The sequence below is a fragment of the Equus quagga genome, chromosome 12 (assembly GCF_021613505.1).
Source record: "Equus quagga isolate Etosha38 chromosome 12, UCLA_HA_Equagga_1.0, whole genome shotgun sequence".
Taxonomy (NCBI): Eukaryota; Metazoa; Chordata; class Mammalia; order Perissodactyla; family Equidae; genus Equus; species Equus quagga.
Window position 1 is genome coordinate 30,117,793 of NC_060278.1, and position 21,993 is coordinate 30,139,785.

The following is a 21,993-nucleotide window of genomic DNA, read 5'->3' on the forward strand; positions in this document are numbered from 1 at the left end:
GCCTGAAGACACTAAGTTAAACAAACATATTAACCTTATAGCACGAGATAGAGTTAGTGTTCTATGGAAGCAAGCATTTCCCCATGACATAGTCAATATTAATGGGATTTCATGACTGTACTGAGACAAAGACAACTCCTCTTTTTCTCTTTCATTCAACAGTGGCTCCCAATCTGAATATCAATGTTCAAAATCTTTAGTTTAATACAGATTATTTTATTCTGAGAAGCAAAACATAACAGTTTATGATAAAGCATCTTATGGCTGAGGGCCATTTTGACCGTTGTCTTGTGAGGGCCATTTAGAAGGAGACTAGAAAGTGAAGGTTTTTAGAGCCCCTTTTCATCTTGGTCTAGGATTGTTTTCAGCCAAGTCTCACTCACAATCTTTTAAACAAAGTTCCCTTCTTTGAAATGGTTACGTTCTTTATTAATCTCAAAGAAATGTGTAAATAATTCTATTTGGCATAAAGACACCAGTCTAGCAGGATAATCACTTTTCATTTTCATACCTCTACCTGCACAGGGACAAACCATCTGGAGAAAAACTGGAATAAGGCCAGGCCGATCTGCTGTTACATTTAATTTAGCCAGTTTTTATATGATGTGAATTGTGTTGGAATCCCTGATCACTCTCAAGTCACTGAGTTTTGGTTCTGAAGTGTATCATACTCTAACTACTGATGAAATGTACATGTTTATCTGTGTTTAGGATTTAAGTTGTTCATGTCATTCAATAGAAAATAAATGTGATCAGAGTAAACTCAATCCAATACCAAACATAGTCTGCATAAGCTGTATGCTATAGAGTAAAAAAATAATTTTTTTTCTGCCATTGGTCTCTTATAATCTAGTGAAGAAGATAGACATTCATACATCCAACAAAAATGCAAGACAAAATATGATTACTTGTATTTCTTGAATATATTTTCTCCTTACCATTCTTGCTGCCATAATTATAATTTTTTGTTTATCAATCCTCACCAAGAATTTTGTAAGAACCTCCGGGTTGATCTCTTTGCCTGAATCTTTGACTCCTTCAAATCATTTGCAAGAATTATCTTCTTAAAACACAAATCCCATCTTGCTTTCATCCTGATGCTAAAATTCCAATGTCTCTCCATTGCTTCAGGATAATGCATGACCCAGCAGGCATGTCACAACCTCTTTATAAATGCCCTTTGCATCTTCGTATCCTACCCCCTCGGTGAATGGACATTTTCCAGTGACTCCAAGCTTTTTACCTGTCTCAGAAGTAGTCATAATTCAAATACACACACACACACACACACACACACACACCCCTTTTTGGAGCATCACTAATTTTCTAAGATTGAATCATTTAATTATTTGTTTAAATGTCTCATTTATCTTTGTAAACTTTCCAGTGTCCAGAATATTGTCTGGGGAAAAGTAAGTGTTCAGTAGTTTATTATGCAAATAATTTTCCTAATAAAAATGTAAACTGTTACAGAGGTACATAAAAAATATTTTTACTATTGAGGTTAAAGAAAAATGTGTTGATGGTGATGGTACATTAATTTTGCCTTGAAAAATGAGTAGGTTCTTTAAAGGTAAAAATAAGAGGATGGAATAAAACAAGGGTTTGCTAAAGAAAAGACACCAACGTCACATTTTCTCCCTCAGTTACCTCTTTTTGAAGACAAGGCAATCCACCTGACATGCATAAATACAACTAATAGCCTGGGTTGCAATTCTTTTGTGTGTCTTGTAGGAGACTCCGTCAGGTGCCTACTGAAAATCCAGCCTCCACTTTTCCTTACATACAGAATCCTAATTTTGTCCATGGCAGCAAAGTGGCCAGCTAAAAAATTACACTTCCTTAATTCTTTTGAAGTTATTGATGACCTTTTAACACACCTCTAGACAAAGAGACATAAGGAGAATTTACCAGGATTTCTGAAAAAACATGGCTTCCTGGACGTAGGCATTATGTTTCTCTTTCACATCGTGCATCTTCTATCCTGTGGCTAAGATGTGAAGACTGGAGCTGTAGTGGTCATTGTCACAGCATGACAAAAGACACAGTGAATAAAAGAGGTCTCAAGTATGAGTCGATAAAATGAAATAAGCAGCAACTTATTTGCAGATTTCTTGTTGCTAAAATTGTAAAACATTACCCAACTTGCTTAGTTTACTCTTTGCTTCTCATATCCAAATCCAGTCCTTAAATGAAACAAGCCTGTAATAGATATTGCCAAAAACTACTCAAAAAAATGTAATTCTTTATATGACAGATCTTGCTGAGAAAGCGTTTGGAGATGCATGAAGCAGCTTGTAATTTTACTAATAGTTTATGACTATTAGTAAACAGTGTTCACCCATCAGCTCTTAACATATGAGAGACACACAGAACTACATTGACAAAACGTACCAATGCTTGATTTTAGCCCCAACATCAGACTAATAGCATATTTAAAACAGACTATCAACAGAGTCAATCATGAAGGTCTTCTTGCCCAAATTCACAAGATGTTGTATCAGTGCAGGCTTTGACATCCCTTCCGTGAGTGGATGGATATATACAGAATTATGATAAAACTTGGGTTCACTATAAACCAACTAATCAAATCTTTCAGTTTTGTGAAGTATACTTTTTCAGGAAAATCAAAACACCACAATTATGACAATTATATGCTATTCATTTTTAATAGGAGAAACAATTAAAATTATTAAAAATCTGGGAGATAGTTTGATATTGGAAAATCCCTCTTTTCATACTTTATCCTAGATCATTACAACTAACGTTAAGCATTACAATATGGATTTCCTAGGAATTGTAGGCAAGAGAGACTGATAGATTCGGGGGGATTTTTGTTTGTTTTTCTAAGATTTAAATCAAGGACACTTTTCTGTTTTACCCTGAATTAGACTGGAAAAGGGATGAAAAGAAAGGAAGTTTCATGATTGAGGCAGAATAACTTTGGCATATATGGAACTGAAAAAGATTATCAATAGAGGCCTGATGGGAATGACGGAGACTGAAATTCACAAAAATACTGACTAAAGCACAGAGTCTAATCAATGTCATTCACAAATATGTCCAGTAAAACAGGGAGACTGGTCTCCTTCTCTTAAAGCCACCATTTGTTTCTCCTGCCCTTCCTTGGGTCGTTTTGAGTTGCGTCCCCGCTTGAACTTTGCCCATAGTCTGTCATTCACCGTCAGGACTGGGAAAGTCTCATTTGCTTTTCCACATAGCTGACTCAACACAGACAAGAGACCCTGTTCTATCTGCTACTCGCAACCTTCTTCACGGTGAATCCCCCTTTCCCCTTGGACAAGCCACGGCTGTGTGATGACCATGCTGACATTCAAAATAATTCGAGGGGAGAAAGTAGTGTTTAAATGAACCTCCTGGTGAACCTGAGTTTGTCATATTAAAGATCAGATGTGATTCACCTGTATTTTAGTGGAGAATAATTTAGTTCAATGTAATTATTTCTCAAATTTCTACTACCCTTCAAGATCTCACGCTTTTAAATAACTGTGTGCTAAGGAATTTGGCCTTTGTCTCCTGTCTCCTGGGAGGGTCTTCTAAACCCTTGGAATTTCCAAAGCGGTGGGTTATTTTTGCTACGCAAGGCAGGCTTCCTGGGTTGTCAGTACTCCCAGAAGTATTGTCACACGTCCCACATCATTGCTGGGAGAGGAAGGAGGGAGGGGGCCCGTCCTGAGGACAATAAGGCTTCACCTTTGAAGGTCTCCTAGACCCATTGTAGTCTGTCTTCTTTTGGCTGGCTCTAATTTGCATTTTTTTCTCTGTAATAAATGCAACATGAATACAATAGCTTTCAGTGAGTTCCGACAGTCTTACTAGCAAGTCATTGAACCTGAGGGTGGTTTTGGGAAAACCCAGAACTTGCATTTGGGGCCAGGAATCTCGGGCAGACAGCACAGTCTGGAGGACTATGCCCTGAAATTCACAGTTTGGCGAACTCCAGGTAATACCTTTGTTTCAAGTAAATACTTTTCACTCAACATTGTACCTATAGATCTATCAGATTAAGTCTCAAAGAGTTAATTCACCTTTATTTAATAAAACAAATACATTCATTTTGTGTATCTTCCAAACAATCCATAGAATTTTATACTCTAATCTCACCCCTCCTCTGTCCCGTGAGTACCTTAATTTATATGAATTCCATTTGGGGAGAAGTTAATTCAGCAATTATCACATGGAGAATGCTGTGTCGTTTGAACGTGAGCCCTTCTTCCCATGAACCAAATCAAAATTATGCTAATAAAGCGCCTCACTTTTCATGGAAACTTCGTCTCTCAGACGCTGAAACTGTTGTAGTTATTACAGTGCCTTGTTGATTTTCACACCTGTAAAAAAAAAATGCAGAAAATGAAACCACCTAAGTTTTTTCCCCAGAAATGTCTGTGTTCTCATGATAGTAACACGTTTGTAAAATTGTAGCTTGTTATAATCCAGGCACTATCATATCTAATATTATACAATAACTTTGCATAATAGGTATGACCCTTCTTGTATTTCAGATAGGAAATGGGATGAACCTGCTCTTCCATAACTTGTTCAAGGTCACAAAGCTGGAAAGTGGCAGAGACATATCAAGTATGAGGGGTCTCAAATTTGTAGTAAATGTTGTGAAGTCTCAAGGACTCTAGGAGGAATGCAAGCAGGAAGTGCTCTCTCCAAATGACAACAGTGACATACCTTTCCAATGGTTAAACAGCTAACAGCACACTCACCCTAGGCAAAAATACAGAACAGGTTTGTGAAGAGAGTAATTGCAACAGTTAAGACCTCACTTGTAACCTATACCAAGCTAAGGCCTTTATATATATTCTACTTCTTTTAATTCAAGAGGGGCTTGGGGAATAATATACAAAATTGATGTTATCTCATCTCATGTTTAAAGAGGTTAATTCATTCACCCAGTGTCACAGGATTCAAATTCATGTCTTTTTGATTCTGGGTCCTAAGCTTGTTACATGGTGCCATACTGGAAGTTTGCTTTGAAAACTTGTCACTTTTTTAACCTCCCATCCATCTCCTTTTTGGAGCACCTTACTCCTACCTCAGTTATCATGATTTATTTCATCATATTTTATTTATTTTTATTTTTTATTTGTGTTGCTAATTTGGGATTCTCTCGCCAGAAGAAAACCATATTTATTTTGGTACTAAAACTTAGGGCGAATTGGATTGTTAGTTCTTATGGGCCCCAGCTAGAGAACAGTAGGAAATACACCCCTAAGTTAGAATCTCCATGACTCTGGCACCCATTGTAAGTATATTTTTAGGCAGGAGTCCTTCCCAGTGGCCCTGAAATAATACCCCATATAATGAGGCGCTTTCTACCTGTGTGTAATCACTACCCAGCTGGCAGGTTCAGAGTATTCGGTGTGTAAGACCTCATCTTCAGAATAACAGACAGCATAACCATCTGAACTAAAAGAAAATTAAATCAATAAGCATTTTACATGGGAAACAGGCAGTTTAGTGCTTAATTCGAATGTGCAAAGCACTCGACGCAGAGGGAAAAAGTTAAGTACATTTTTAAAAAGCAGTAACGGTGTCATCCAAAGAACAGGTAATTCCCTGCTACTAAGCGCAATCCAATCAGGCTGAAGAACATGTATCAGTCTAATCCTGAACTGAAGATGGTCTGCTCGACGCTTCCGAACGACTCCGCTCAAATGCCAAGTGGAGCATTCCGTGCGCCTATTCCATTTTCCTGGGAACTTTTATTTCTGAGGACCACAGTCTGTTATCTCCATCTGCAGAGGGATGCTCTCTGCCTGTGGGTGGGCTATCGCATCTGACTGTCTACGACCTGTGCAAGCCCCCTTTCTATGCTCTCTGCTCTGGTACAGGGTTTGAGAAATGGGAACTACTTTCTCTGCTTCCTTTGCTGGCTGAGTGTTGGTTAGAGTCCACCAATGAGAAACTTCGCTTGAGATTACCAAGATGGAAGAGAATCAGGAGGAACATTATGTCTCTTTCAAAATCATGAGCAGAGGGGCAGGCCCTGTGGCCAAGTGGTTAAGTTAGTGCACTCCGCTTCGGTGGCCCAGAGGTTCACTGGTTCATATCCTGGGCGCAGACATGGCACCGCTCATCAGGCCATGCTGAGGCGGCATCCCACATGCCACAACCAGAGGCACTCACAACTAGAATATACAGCTATGTACTGGGGGGCTTTGAGGAGAAGAAGAAGAAAAAAAAAAGGAAGCTTGGCAACAAATATTAGCTCAGGTGCCAATCTAGAAAAACAGAAAAAAAGCATGAGTGGAAAGTCAAGATTCAGCAGCATGAGGCTGAGGAACAAGCTTGGGTTTTTCCCTGTGGAAATTAACTCTGTTGCTGTCTTGTGTGTCTGCTATTTCCTGACTCTTCAAGTGAGTGGCCACTGTCATAAGGCAATGAATTCTATACTCTCTGATTCCCCATCTCTTCTATTGTTTTTTGGGCACCACGTTTCATGTATTGCAGTCTCTCCTGCTCAAAATATTAGGCGATTTTCTCTCCATGACACAACCGTAAGGGATGGAGCCGTTGACCTTGAGTTCCCTTGAAGACCCTTAGGGTAACCATTGTTTGATGGTTGATTGTTTCATTTACTCAGTGAAATTTCTTAATTTGAGTTAATCCTAAAATGTTTTTACTTTTCAGTAACGTTCTCATTGCTGGATAATGGTGGTTAAATCCACAGTGTAAGTAGTGGATAAAATTAATTTCAGTATAATTGAGTACCATAGTAAAGGCAAATTACATAGATGCACTCAAAGTCATCAATTTTATCCATTGCCAACAAGGAAGTATTCCCGATATTATTTGACCCACGTATGCTTTCCTTAGGTGATCATCCATAAAGTGTGCTAATTTAGCAGTGAGAAGACACAATGAGAATCGCCTTGTACTGGCCACATGGATGGTTTCAGAGTTTGGCTCCAGTGGAGGCCCTTTCATTTTAAGGCTGTTTCACTACCTCAGCTTCTTTATTTTGCTCTGCAGAATTTGGCTCAGAACAGGTGGCTGAGAAGCAGTTTGAAAGGGGGATGCTTACGTAAGTCATATATTGAGCGAGTGCCCTCGGGTAAAACCTGTGAGGAGAGAGGGAGGCAAGAGAGAGCAGAAGAGAATAATCACAGTGCATTTGCACTGCCATCCAGCCTCTGCCTGAGCCTGCAGGGAGGCCTGGGGTGCACAGGGAGCACAGAACTGCCTTGGTCTGGGGCAAGGAGCATGTGTACCCTCATAGCACTTCCTTACGGGCAGTGGGATGACCCTAATTGGATGAGTACATAACCTCCCAGGAATTTCTGGGTAGGCAGCCCAAGGCAGGGTGAGGACAACGTTCTGGAGAAGGATGCAGCTGTGAGCAACTAGCACCTACCCTCACTGCAGCTGAGGGTCTGTGTCAGGGGCACCATACAAAGGGTCAAAGCAGATCACCAATAACATCTACTATAGGATTCATTATGTGTTGTTTTTGAAGAGATAGCACATGTATATATGGTCTACGAGTCAGAAGGATATCAGAGATGAACTGAGAAGTCTCCCTTACTCCTCTTGCCCCACCCATCCTATTTATTTTTGAGTCCTTAACATATCTACATTATTGAGTTTTTTCTCATCCCAGATTTCTTTATGTGGATATAAGGAAATGTAAATAGATATTAATTCGTATTTTGCCCTTTTCCTATATACAAAATATACAACAGTGTATGATGTAAGAATTCAATATCCACTGTTCTATACTTTGCTTTTCTCAGAAATATATACTAAATATCTGTCCATATTAGTATGTAGACATCCTTTTCATTCTTTCAATTGTATCGAAATCCATGTACTGAGGAAATAAGATTTATCCAAACAGTCATCTCTATTAGGCACTCACAAGAGGGAGCTTGGCTGATCCATGTTAGTAGAACTCCATTCTTTGAATATGCCATTTAATTAGTGCTGCTTTATTAGAGGTGTGGTGTTAGGGAGCAGCCAGTGCAAGGCATAACCTCATAGCATATGTGAGGGCTTAACATCTTGATCATCCTGGGTCTGTGTCATGAAAAGTCAAATGCACATGACTTAGACATACCTGTGAACATTCCCATTTTAGATTTATTTATTAATGAAACTACTAATAATGCCCATAAACGTATGCAATTCTAAAGTAGTCCAACAGATGGACTGTTCAACAAAGGAATAAAAATAACTGAAAATCATAAAATGCTTCAATGTTCTTCTTTACTATGAATAATAACGAGAATTCCGAAACACTGCTGCATGCTCATTTCATAAAAAATGTGATTCAATTTATGTCAATTTACTGCAATAGTAGTCTGATTGGCCTGCATCACATTATATTAAACTTAATTTGTATCTATTTTAGACTTCTAATAAATCAGCTCTAAGTAAAGGCCTAAAGATTAAGGGATATTTTATGATGTATCATAATAGAACACCTGATCTCATTGGTTTCTTTTTGTGCAACCATAAACCAAATTTCTACTGATGATTGGGGCAAGTGAAATTCTGCTGCATTACTCTCACCCTTATATTCCACGATGAATAAAACACCTTGACCTCTGAAAAAAACTAATACGCTTACTTTATATTTTCTATTAGAAGCTACCACATAGAATAGAAATAGCAATAATGATCATAATAAATAACATTATGTATGTATTCTCAAGTTTGTGCAAAATATATCTAGTTGAAAAATGCTTGAATTAAAAATTTAAGCCAAAAGGACCACTTACTGTTATGGGTATGACAGCGTCCAAAGGACTTCGGATAGTAGAACTTGATACTGCTCATCCTCCTTTATGACCCCAACCAAGAAACATTCTTATATGCTTGTCTCTTGCCCAAATAGATTAACGAATTCAGGATATAATAGGTCCCTGAAGTGATTTGCATGTATTGATTAAATGTCATGAATGAAACCCTGTAGGTTAAATTACTAGAGACATGGGAAATGGAGAAAGCACAATCGTAACCATTGTTTAAATAAATTACTTGGCAATCCTTCTTGACATATGATTATATTCCTTATATCTACCCCAAAGGCTATGTTGGTAGTGAGAGTTGCCATACAACTGCCAGTGTTTCTGACAGACTCCAACACTTCGGGGACCTTTGGCCCTAGAAATTGCTTCATTATCTTAATAGAATCGTGTAATGAATGATCCTTGGTTGTATGATTAAAGTGCATATAATGAAAAACAGACATTTCAAAATGGAGATGTACCAATGTTTACAAACAAAATTGAAGCATAGTTAGAAGGCTTCGTTATAGACAGCATAGCAAGGCTGACTGAGTGTGGAGTAGAATGAACAAAAACAGACCCACACCTAGGCTGAGAGGTCAGCAGAAATGGGAAACTCGGACCACAGTTAAGTGATGCCAACTATTTACTTAACTGAGATAAAGAGCACATTTCCACAAATTGGGGCAAAGAACAGAGTTATGTTATAGTTCACAAGGGCCCCAGTGCTTGCCTCCCTTATGCCTCTCTCAAGAGTTCTTTCGGATGATTCGTTCATGTGACCAGTATGTGGTTAGCGTGCCGCAAAATAAGGAAAGCTCTGAATCCTCCTACTCACGCATTTATCCCAAACAATCTAGGAAGCCGCACCAGTTACTTCCTAGCCTCATACATGCCTTACCCAACTGTTTATCCAGCCTGTAACTGCCACCACATCCAGTCTTCACTTCTAGTTTCTTGGTCAGGTAAAAAGCATCCAATAGACTTCTTCACATAAGAGCTTCCTATAAATAAGAGGGGAATTTTAGCTGAGGGCTTTCCAAGAATCAGACCTGATCATGGTCTAACACACCAAGACATATCATTTTATGATTTTATGAGACCGTGTGTAAAAGAGGAGACCATAAAAGCATCTAAGAGGAAAGAAACAAAGGCTTTCAAACAGACAAAAGCACATCAGCAAAGGAAGAACGTCTGGTACAGCAATACACCAGCAGATGATATGGAAAGAGTATTCTCAAGCTGGAATTCTGTATAAGAGAGTCTCCTGAATTCTGATTAGGATAAACAAACAAAAAAACCTACATATCCACAGCTGGAGCCCAAGACCTCTGTAGTTTAATGTGTGACCGAATGGGAAATTCAGAACATATTTAACTGGTGTGAACTCAGGAACTGGGAGGGGTCCCAGATTTTGCCTTGTTTGCAACCTAGCATGTTAGCCTATGAGAATTTCTTAAATGATGGTAGAATGACACTGTCTCAGTCAGTTCAGGCTGCCATACAAAATGCCAGGACTTGGGGACTTACAAACAACAGAAATTTATTTCTCACAGTTCTGGAGGCTGGTTGTCTGCTGGAAGAGAGCTTTCTCCAGAACCCAGCCATGCTGGCACCCTGACCTCATTCCCTCCTGTGGGACCCAGGATGTGTGGAAGGGGAGAGGGAGCTCTCTGGGGTCTGTTTTATTAGGGCACTGATCCCATTCCTGAGGGTTCCACCCTCATGACCTGAGAACCTTCCAAAGGTCCTGCCTCCTAATCCCATCATATTGGGGGTTAGGATTTCAACAAGTGAATTTGGGGAGATAAAACAGACCATAGCAGACATGAAACTCTTGGGTTGGAGACAAAGGATGTTATCATCCACAATACAGCAGGCAGCCTGAGCTTCATGTTCAAATAGGACCCCTTTGCTCCCCAGTCCACTGTGAGCAATGGGGAGAGGCCAGGTGAGTGCTGCATACACGATGGGTCTGTGGCACAGCTGGGAACCCCAAACTTAGGAAACCCATAGTCCAAAAAGGAGCAGCTAGCAAACCTCCCCAAGCTTTGCCCCTAGGAGGACATTGTCTTTATCATGCTGGTCAGGAAAGCACCTGCGCTCTGCCCTGGAGAGAGATGCTGTCTTGGTCCTATCAGGCTGTTTGCTATAGGAACATCCTTTAGAAGATATTCTGCCACAAAAGCTGTCACATGATGAGTAGAAATGCCATAGAGAGTTGTCTCCTGGCAAGTGGTATCAAGTGTTTGCTTAACATGAAGGGAGGATCCATTTCAGCCAATTCAGAGAAGGACATTTAATGTCAACATGGACCAGGGTCACAGTGGATCAAGAGTGAGGCACTGCATCCATATGAGGACGTATGGACATAGTAAATGTTTCATGTGAATACATGCTTAGGAAATTAATTTTTTAAAATTGTATTCCAACAAAATGAGTTTTAAAATCAAGAAATGGATCCAGGAAACAGGTATTCCAACTCAAAAATACCAGAAAGGGAAATCCTAAGATAACAGTTACTCACAGGCTTAAAGAAAACCAGTCCTGCCTGATGTACGAGGCAGAAGGATTGTGGAAGGAAGTCAAAAATAAGCTAGAGGGCTCTGCAAACATAGTATAGTTGAATGCTTGAAAGCAAAAATGAGGATATAGCAATGCACAGAATGCGGCTCGTAGAAAATCTAGTACAACTTAAATAGTGTGTTCTTAAAGATCATAGTCCAACCACATGTGACATATCCAATGCAAAGGAGGAGAGGAAGCCAAGGGATTTCAACTTGAAAAGTAAAATAGTGATGGAGAGAGTGAATAAGAAATCAGTGTATTTTTTTCACTTTTTGCACAGTGAGTTCAAGAGAAGAAGGAATATGGTATATGATTATTCACATAATAAGAAGATATAGATAATCGAAACTACAAGAAAAAATAATTATTTTTAAAGATTTATGACTCAAATGTGGAGCAACCTGAAATGCAGCATGGCTTTAAGAAATCAGTATTGAGCAAGAAAGGAGAGTGTGTGAGACAGATTTCTTTGGGGTGGCATACAGATTGTGGCAGTCAAATCTCAGGGTTTTCTTTTTTTTTCAGAAAGATTAGCCCTGAGCTAACGTCAGCCACCAATCCTCCTCTTTTTGCTGGGCCCATCTTCCTCTACTTTATACGTGGGACAGCTGCCACTGCATGGCTTGACAAATGGTGCCTAAGTCAAGGCCCAGGATCCGAACCTGAGAACCCCAAGCCAAACTTAACCACTGTGCAAGTGAGCAGGCCCCATGAAATCTCATTGTCAGCCACAGTTTACGTAGTACTAACAATAATGTAAATGCTGCCCATTGTTGTTTTGTTTTGTCTCCTGAAATTATAGATGATTTCTATATACCGATAATATAATATAGTATAATATATAGATAACTATGGATAAAATCTATGGATAAAAAGGAAAATATTTATTTTTGGTTATAAAAATAATGCAAATGTAATTAATCCTGTTAAAGGGAAAAAAAAGGCAGATAGTTGAAAGTTAGAAAGATGGGAAGTTTGGAAGGGGAAAAAGCTGATAAAATTCTCATCTTACTACGTTAGGAATCTAGAGTTATTATGTGAAGTCCCTGACATAAGAAGTAGCGGTTAAGAATTATAAATTATGAACAAATTAAATATGAAGAACTAAAAGTAATTATATAATATTATGGAGAGTATAACAGAAAGGGGATGAAAGGGGAGTGGTGCTGATAAACTATATTTTTACCACAGAAAGAAGTCTATACATCAGGGAGATGAATTAAAAAAATAACCAGTAAAATCTCTTCAAGTCGTGTTGTGAAAACTGGACAGCCGCATGCAAAAGCCTGAAAGTAGACCATTATCCTACACCATACACAAAAATTAACTCAAAATGAATTAACGACTTGAAGGTAAGATGTGAAACCATAAAGCTCTTAGAAGAAAATATAGGGAGACACTCTTTGACATCAGTCGTAGCAGTATCTTTTTAAATACCATGTCTACTCAGACAAGGGAAACAAAAGAAAAGATAAACAAATGGGAAACATCCTATTAAAAAGCTTCTGCAAAGCAAAGGAAACCATGAACCAGATGAAAAGACAACCCACCAACTAGGAGAAAAAGCATTTGCAAATCATATATCTGAAAAAAAGATAATTTCCAAAATATATAAAGAACTCGTACAACTCAACAACAAAAAAAATGAACAACCCGATCAAAACCAGGCAGAGGATATGAACAGACATTTTTCTAAAGAAGATATACAGATGGCCAACAGGCACATGGAAAGATGTTTAACATCACTAATTATTAGGGAAATGCAGATCAAAACTATGAGATATCACCCCACTCTCAGAATGGCTACAATTAACAAGACAAGAAATAACAAGTGTTGGAAAGGATATGGAAAAAAGAAAACCTTCATAGGCTGCTGGTGGGAATGCAAACTGGTGCAGTAACTGTGAAACACTCCACAGTATGGAGATTTCTCAAAAAATTAAAAATAGAAATACCGCATGATCCAGCTATCCCACTGCTGAGTATTTACCCAAAGAACATGAAATGAACAATTCAAAGAGACTTATGCACCCCTATGTTCATTGCAGCATTATTCACAATAACCAAGACACTCAAGCAACCCAAGTGCTCATCAACCGATGAATGGATAAAGAAGATTTGGGAATGTTTCCCAAAAGGTTTAGACTATGCAATTAATCCTCCTCCTCTGAGTGTGTGTTCTAGGGGTGTGTGTGCTGGGGTTGTGTGTGTGCTGGACGTGTGTGGCTGGGGTGTCTGTGTGCTGGGTGGGTGTACGCTGAAGTGTGGCGGGTGGGATGTGCTGGGCGTGGAGAGGGAGCTGCTTTCTCCCTGCTCTGATGTCATCTTTCTGCTCTTCTGCTTTCTGTGTCTTCCCAAGGTCAACCCTAACACTGCTGAAGTTTGCCCTCTCCAGGTAAACCTTGGTTCCCGCCCTTGGTTCTTCAGGGACTGTTGAATCCTTGCCTATTTGGAGCTTTCTGGATGATTTCCAACCTCTAACTTGATAGATAATGAGTTTTTTTGTGGTTCAAGGTACAAATCAATAAGTGGCACTTTAATTGCTCAGAGGAAAAGGGAAATGAGGGAAAATCACAAAGAAAGCTATAGAAGGGTTGATTTCTGCCTATTTGGAAAAGAGAATGAAAAAGAGGCTCCTGGAGGGCTTCTCCTTCATCCTAGAGTGTATTGAAATGTAAGCTACAACCAACAGTCTGGTTAATAACAATTCAGGCCGCTGTCAATCTTTTTGACCAGTATCATCAATATTTTACACTGCAAAATAGCAACAATTAAGAATCAGGACCAGGAGAAATACTTGGGGCAAAAGTGTTTCTAACACAATAATGAAATCGACAATTCGGAGCAGCATTTCCAATAGACGTTCTAAGAAAGGTCTTGTCCTGACTTTATTTTCCAAACAGTGTGAATGAAGCACTGTTCTTATTACAAAGGAATACTGAGGCACGGGAGAGATACTGTAGTTCCGGTCTCTAAAATTCAGGTAAAAGTGCTTCCGGGTCAAGCAGTAATGCTAACACAAGTTCACGTTTACCCTGGACTGACCATGGGCTAGGCACTGTTTTAAATAGGAGATGAGTTCAAAACAAAAGAGTAACTTGAATTCAAACGAATCTTGGCAAATTTCCACCTGATACGCAAACTAGCGTGTAATGCATACCAGAAAAAATCAAATCTGCATTTATTTCTCCCAATTCAATTTTTCTAAGTTGTAAGAAAGATGGAAGTGGCTTTCATTTTATTTTCTATTTCTACTTCTTAGTGAAAGTGAAAGCGGTAGGGGCCAAATTCAAAATTCCATTTCATTTATTACATGAGCTTGAGTTGAGCTTTTACATATTTTCATGTCATTTTAGGTTCATATTTTAAGCATCATTTTGGAAGTTTACCAGCCAGAGACCGCCAAAAGCGCACCTACAGTCACAGACCCAGGTAAAGATCGTTGACCTCATTGCAGCCAAAGAAAATGGTCCCTGAGGGCTGATGAGCGTCTCAGTGAGGGAAACTGGGGCCTGAGCTTCTTATAGGATGGCACTGAGGGGGAACTGGGAACGTGGGCTGTTCTGGACTGGATGCTCTCGCTGGATGGGGCAATTGGCAGTTGGGTATCTGGATGTATTTTTGTCCAGGGGGCGGGAATGGAAATGCAGGGCTAGCGTTGTGTTGGTGCAGAAACTCTGATCACTCCACAAAGGACATATCGATTGTTTTTGCTGTTGTGATTATCTTGTCTATGTTCTGTTAGAAGCACTGTTTCTGCTAAAAGAGGTTAAGCAGGCCCACATCTTTGTCTGGGTGCTGTTGGAACCATTGTCCGAGTTTTCTTAGGAATTCCTTACACGAAATAATTAGATACAAAATGTAAAGTTTAAGAAAAAGGCTTGAGGAGATGGTTAATTTTTGGATAGTTCCTATGAACCATCGTGTATTTCAAAATCATCATTTTATTAACGTGTACGTGAAATATTGCCCGACAGTGTCATGAAGGAAACCTTACAGCATGCAGTGATCCTTCTCAAATCCATGTCTATTGCTATCTCCTAGGAAAGCAGAAATGATTTTTGGGTAATTTTGGCATCTGAGAGTAGGACCCAAGTGTCTTACCTTCTATCAGGATGCACCACGCCGTTAAAAGTTTGAATTTCATAGTATGTACATGCATACGTATTCCATTCCTAACAACATAGCAGAAATATTGCACAAACAAACTCGACTGTTTTCATTTCACTTCCTGGCACCCACATTGTACCAATACTCTCTGCCTAGGCCTCTGAGAAATAAGGAAGGACCAAAAGTCAGAGCTGCCCTAGGCTGCTGTTCTTCCCTTTGTTTCATTGCTGTCATTTTCAGCTAACACAGGGAGGTACCAGGAGCAAGAAAGGATACGGAGGCTTCCTGGGTTGTTTGTGTTTCTTAGAATGCCATCGCCTTCTTCCTGTCTCAGAGCCAGATCTGTTCCAAAGGAAAGCCTGGCCTTTGGGGCAGGCTGGCATCAATCCTACTTAGTGAGAGACGTAGTGTACTTACCTCTACTCCCTTTGAGTCTTGCAGACTCCCAGACATCATGGATCCACCAGGATTCTGTACTTCTGGGGCATCATGAACACTGAGTGTGATGGGGAGGAGAGGGAGGGCAGCAGACCCTTGCAGAGCACGCATCTCCTCAGCTCACACGCGTCTTCCATCATCCCACTGGACTTCATTCACTAAACACAAGTTCAAAGATAAAATTATCAAGAATTCAGGAGGGCATCAGCCGAGCATTAAACCAAGAGTGGGGCCTTTCAGCGCCAGCCCTGTGTGCACGCCCAGGAAGCTGGTCCTGCTCATTACAGCACAAACACGCTCTTATTCCTTCCATATGGTGTAAAACAAACTAACAGGTGAGAAAATCCTTTGACTCCACCTTCCCTGCAGCTACTGCTCAGTTTCACTTCTCTTACAGCAGAATTTGAAAAAGTCCCCTCTACATCTGACCTCCAATTTCTCTCCTCCCATTTTCTGTTGAGTCCACTGACATCAGGGTTCTGTGTACATCCCAGCCATGAAGCTGCTTCTCTCAGGGTCACTGATGAGCTTTCCATGGCCAAATCCTGGCCCTTATCTTGACACACAAGAGTGTCCCTGAAACAAGTGTGACACTTGGCTTCCTGAGGCCACACTTGGTGATTTACCCCCATCCCTCTGGCCTCTGCCTTCTGTTCTCCTGAAGCAGCCCTTTGAGCTTCAACGTGCCCATAGCACCATTTGATGTGTTCAGAAAGTCTTCTCTAAGTGAGGGGGGCAGGATACACCCTTCTTTGCCCCTCTAGCATCCTGCAGCCCCAAAGCAAATGTAATTGCTGACAATCTCTCAGTAACCTTGGCTCATGAGGACTGCGGCCACAAAATAGACATCATAAACTGAAGCTGGAGGGGACATCACTGAAGTGTCATTCTATCTGTGGCTGGTCTTCTTGACTTATATGCAAGATTTAAAACTCTGGTCCTTTGGGTTTTCTGTAACATGCAGCTGAACCTATGACACCCTGAGAAATGACTCTTAACTGCTGTCATTCTTTAGAATATGCAGTTTATTCTGAAGATACACAAACCATTTACAAGATGAAAATACCTTAGAATGGGAAGGGTTAGTCAACCCAAGTAGGACCAGGATACAGCTGGCTTAGTCTTTCTCTCCTCTCACTGCAAGTGACTCCTATTTCTTCATTTATTGAGACAACAGGAGTTAAGTTTACGTTTGAAAACAGACAGACTCTTGCCTAGAAGTCTAATTTGCTGAGAAGAGAATAAAAGATTGAAACGTACATTTATTTACAACTTGAGTGAAAGATTCCCTGTGTCCTTTATCCATAGAGATTTGAAGTGAGAAACATTTCCCTCTATTCTGAGATTCTTGCTTCTAACAAATGAAAATAACTTTTATTTGTGTAGATAAAAACAATCTTGGGGCCGGCCCCATGGCTGAGTGGTTAAATTCGTGCACTTTGCTGTGGTGGCCCAGGGCTTTGCTGGTTCGGATCCTGGGTGCGGACATGGCACTGTTTATCAGACCATGCTGAGGTGGCCTCCCACACGCCACAACTAGAAGGACCGACAACTAAAACATACAACTATGTACTGGGGGGATTTGGGGAGAAAAAGTAGAAAGAAAAAAAAGGAAGATTGGCAACAGTTGTTAGCTCAGGTGCCAATCTTAAAAAAAGAAAGAAAGAAAGAAAAAATGATCTCAGTTGGGTCTCACAAACATTCTTCAAGGTTGAAATTATTACCTCCGTTAACAATGAAAAACAAGGTCAGGAAGTCTAAATCAGTTGTTGATGAACATACGGTGTTGGAGATGGGTCTTGAACATAGATAGTCTGACTCCAAATCCAGAGTTCTTTTTATATAAGATTGCCTTATTAGATAATGTATGTTTGCATCCAAACTCAAAACGAGACAAAGCATGACTCTAACATCACTTGACATCTGAATTCCAGGTTTCTTGACTTTTGTTGGTCATCGGTGTGATCTGGACCATAGCCAATATTAGGAAGAACAAGTCCTACCTTTCAAATCATTACTAAATAAATAACGTTAATGGGAAACATTTATTCTTACCCAATGGATGAATCTCTCCTATTCCTTCCAGGACAAAATTGACAGTTACATAATGACGACATCAGCTGGGCTTTGGAATTTAGTTGTCCTTCAGGAGAGAGAGTTAAATCCAATTGTAACACTTAGAGTTACTTATCCATTGCCATGAATGCCTTGACTTATTGGAACCCGCTGGCAAAACCCACAGTATTCTGCTAGAATAAGATATTTTCACCACAGTTAAGCAGAATAATGCTGCTGGGGATGAGAACTGAATATATCAGAATTCCTATTTTTCATGATTGAGGCTAAGGAAAAGTCAGGGACCAAATCAATTTTCTCTCCTGGTAAAATGACTTAATATCATTTCAGAAATTGAAGACATTATAAATGTAATCCATTTTAAACTTTTTTACACTGGGCATAAAGTAGGAAATATCATTCTTTTATTGGGAGCTCTTACAAAGAATAACTATACTTTTAGTTATATTTTAGTTATTACATTAAAAATTAGCATATTTTAAAAAGTAAATATTAATTTTAATAAATAAAGGTTACTGGTTACAATAATCCACTCTTTTCTAGTCATATAATCAAATTTGTTTGAACACTTACATTTATGATGCTTTTGATGAGAAATAATGTGGTGAGGAAGAGAGATGAGGAACAGGGTTTAGAATGAATACTATCATAAAGATTAGCTTCTATTTGGAGATATCGCCTGGTACTTTCATAAAAATTTAGAGCCAGGATGCCAAACACTGGGTTCTGACCTCGGGCTTTGAGATAATCACATAAACTTTTCTGAAAAAAAATAGTGGTGCTAAGCGTTATCTGTAGAATGATTTTTCCTTCTTTTTTTGCAGAGATATTGGTATTCTTACTTTAATTACTACTCAATGCAGAGATATTACATTGAATATGTATACACTCATATATATTTATGTTATATGTTTATATATGGAATGTAAAAAATCTTGACTTCAAAGAATTTTACGATTTAGAATTTATAGTTTTATTGAGAAAAAATGTCTATGATGAAATTGTCAACGTCAAACAATTTTCTCAATCAAAAGTCTGAGTTATTCACATACAGTAATCTTGCCAGAAAACATGATGTTCATATCTACGATGTACTATACTTACTAGAAACTAGGTTGTGGGAAATGGCATTTGTGGGGAATTTCTTAAAGCACTTGAAGTTAATCTATTTGTCTAGATCAAGGGCTGGTCATTTGGATCACAAATTACCACAAGGTAATAAGATTCAGGTATCTGTTTTAAGCCAGAACCAGAGTTCCTGAAATGCTCTATAAATTTTGGGTGTATTGAATTGCCCTTCTCTGGGGAGACACTCCATGGCTTTCACATGTTCTCAAAGATTAGAAAACTATAGACAACATCTTTTGGCCCCATAAAATCTCTTTCGCTGAATTGCATTTTGATATTGTAGCCCATCACGAACTTTAAATGCAGAATTCTTCATGAAATGGTCATATCAGTGTAACCACTGTATTTATTGTGGGGGTTTTGTTTTTGTAAACTTGGGTCCATTATGAGACTACAAAGGAGAATTGTGTTTCCCACTCAGGTACCAGAAGCATCTGCGAAGCTGTTCTTCCCCTGAACAACTGTGTCCCTGTTGTCTCACAGACACACAGTTTTTCAACATGTCCTTACTGGATGCAGATGTTGACAAAACTGCTGGAGCACGGGGGATCTTGTCCTGAGCAAAAGAGACAGAAACCTTCTCCACAGAAGTTCCATCCTAGGACCTCAGGAACTTTACATTCCAAGGACTGACATTGTAGATCTGGGATATTTTGAAATGGATAACTGGGTGCATTTCCTTCCATGCGTTGGCTGTTGGGATGTCCCTGGACCACTTATGGCCCTACCATAGAAACTGTGTAGCATTTTACGGCATGTATCTCCATGAATTCACTTTATTTGCTTATTCTATTTCCCTTCATCCTACTTTCTTCCTAGGTTCTGAAACCACTTTAAATTCCCTTGAAAATGAAGCAACAAATAAAACTTAAAAGTAAAGTAATCTTGGTTAGTTATTAAAAATGATTTAAAGTAGAGTATGTATTCTCACTTTAATCAAGAGGATTTCTACTTACATTGAAGAGAATTGAAGTAGAAGTTACACTTGCTTCGTTTTCCTTGGAATTTTGAATAACCAAGAATAAAGCCCCAAGTTAAGCAAAATATTTCCTGAAAAACCTGAGACTTTTTGAATTTTTAAAAAAATTAGCCATACAACAAGCCCACATGCTTTACCAAAAAATATTTTAATGCAGGACTGGTTACATAATTTGTGACCCTCAAGTGCAAGATGTAATTTCAGGGTCCTTTTCTCAAAGCCTATTAAGAATTTTAAGACAGTGACAGCAGAACATTAAACCAAGTACCAGGCTTTTATGGATGAGGTGCCATGAATCTGACCATGTTCTTACGAATGTTAAAGTCTAATTTTTGGTAGAGTTTAATTTTCCTTTTTTTAGTGCAAGTTATGGGAAGTGAATCTTGAGAGAACTATTTCAAAATGTGATTGTGAAGACAGATATGATGCTGTCAATTGGCTTAATTTCCACCATGTTGGAGATCCTTATAGGCAAGATGCTAGGTAGCACAGCTCACATCTAGGGCGTCATCATCTAGATGCAGACCAAGCCTGACTACTCTATTCCTAAAGAACTGCCAGCAGAGACACAAAGAACTCAATTATGGTGTCTTATGCCATCAAAGAAATTAGAAAAACACCCACTGAGAAAACTTGATGAAATGACATTAATTTGAACTCGAGACAGTCATTTCACCTTTCAGTGAAAATTTCATAAGTCTTTTTATTCAAATATCTTGTTCTTCTGAGGAACGTTATATGTTGGTTATATACATTTTCAGAAAATTAATGAGATCTGAAAGAATGAGCCAAAAAAACCCTCTTGGAGCTATTGAGATGTTATAGCAAGGTTGCAGGACACAAAGTTTACATACAAAAGTCAATCACTTTCTTATATATCAGCAATGAACAAATGGAATTAAATAGTAAAAATACAACACCATTTACAATAGCACCCCAAAACTGAATACTTGGGCGTAAATCTAACAAAATATTTAAAGAGCTATATGAGAAAACTACAAAATTCTGATGAATGAAATCAAATAATTAAATGAATGGAAAGATATTTATGTCTGTGGATAGGAAGACTCAATTTTGTCTAGATACCGGTTCTTCTAACTTGATTTATGGATTCCACACAATCTCCAATCAAAATCTCAACAAGTTATTGGGTGGATACTGCCAAACTAATCCTAAAGTTTACATGGAGAGACAAGAGACCAGGAGTGGCCAACACAATATTGAGGGAGAAGTAAGTCAGAGGACTGACACTACCCAACTTCAAGACTTACTAGAAAACTACAGTAATCAAGACAGTGTGGTTTTGTTGAAACGACAGACAAATAGATCAATGGAACAGAATAGAGTACAGACCCACACATAGAGTAAACTAATCCACGACAAGGGAGCAAAGGCAACACAATAGAGCAAAGATAGTCTTTTCCACAAATGGTGCTGCAACAACTGGACATCCACATGCAAAAAACATGAATCTAGACCCAGATGCTACACCTTTCACAAAATGAAACCAAAATGGATTATAGGCCTAAACAGAAACTCCTAGAAGATAACATAGGAGAAAACCTAGATGACCTTGGGTAGGGTGATGCTTTTTTAGATACAGCACCAAAGGGATAATCCATGAAAGAAAAAACTGATAAGCTGAACTTCATTAAGATTAAAACTTCTGCTCTGCAAAAGATACTACCAAGAGCATGAGAAGACAAGCCACAGACTGAAAGAAAATTTTTGGAAAAGACACATCTGAGAAAAGACTGGCATCCAAAATATGCAAACGACTCTTAAAATTCAACAAAAGAAAATGAACAACCTGATTTAAACATAGGCAACTGATCTGAAGAGACACCTCAACAGAGAAGACATGCAGATGACAAATAAGCATAGGAAAAGATGCTTCACGTCATATATCATCAAGGAAAAGCAAATTAAAAC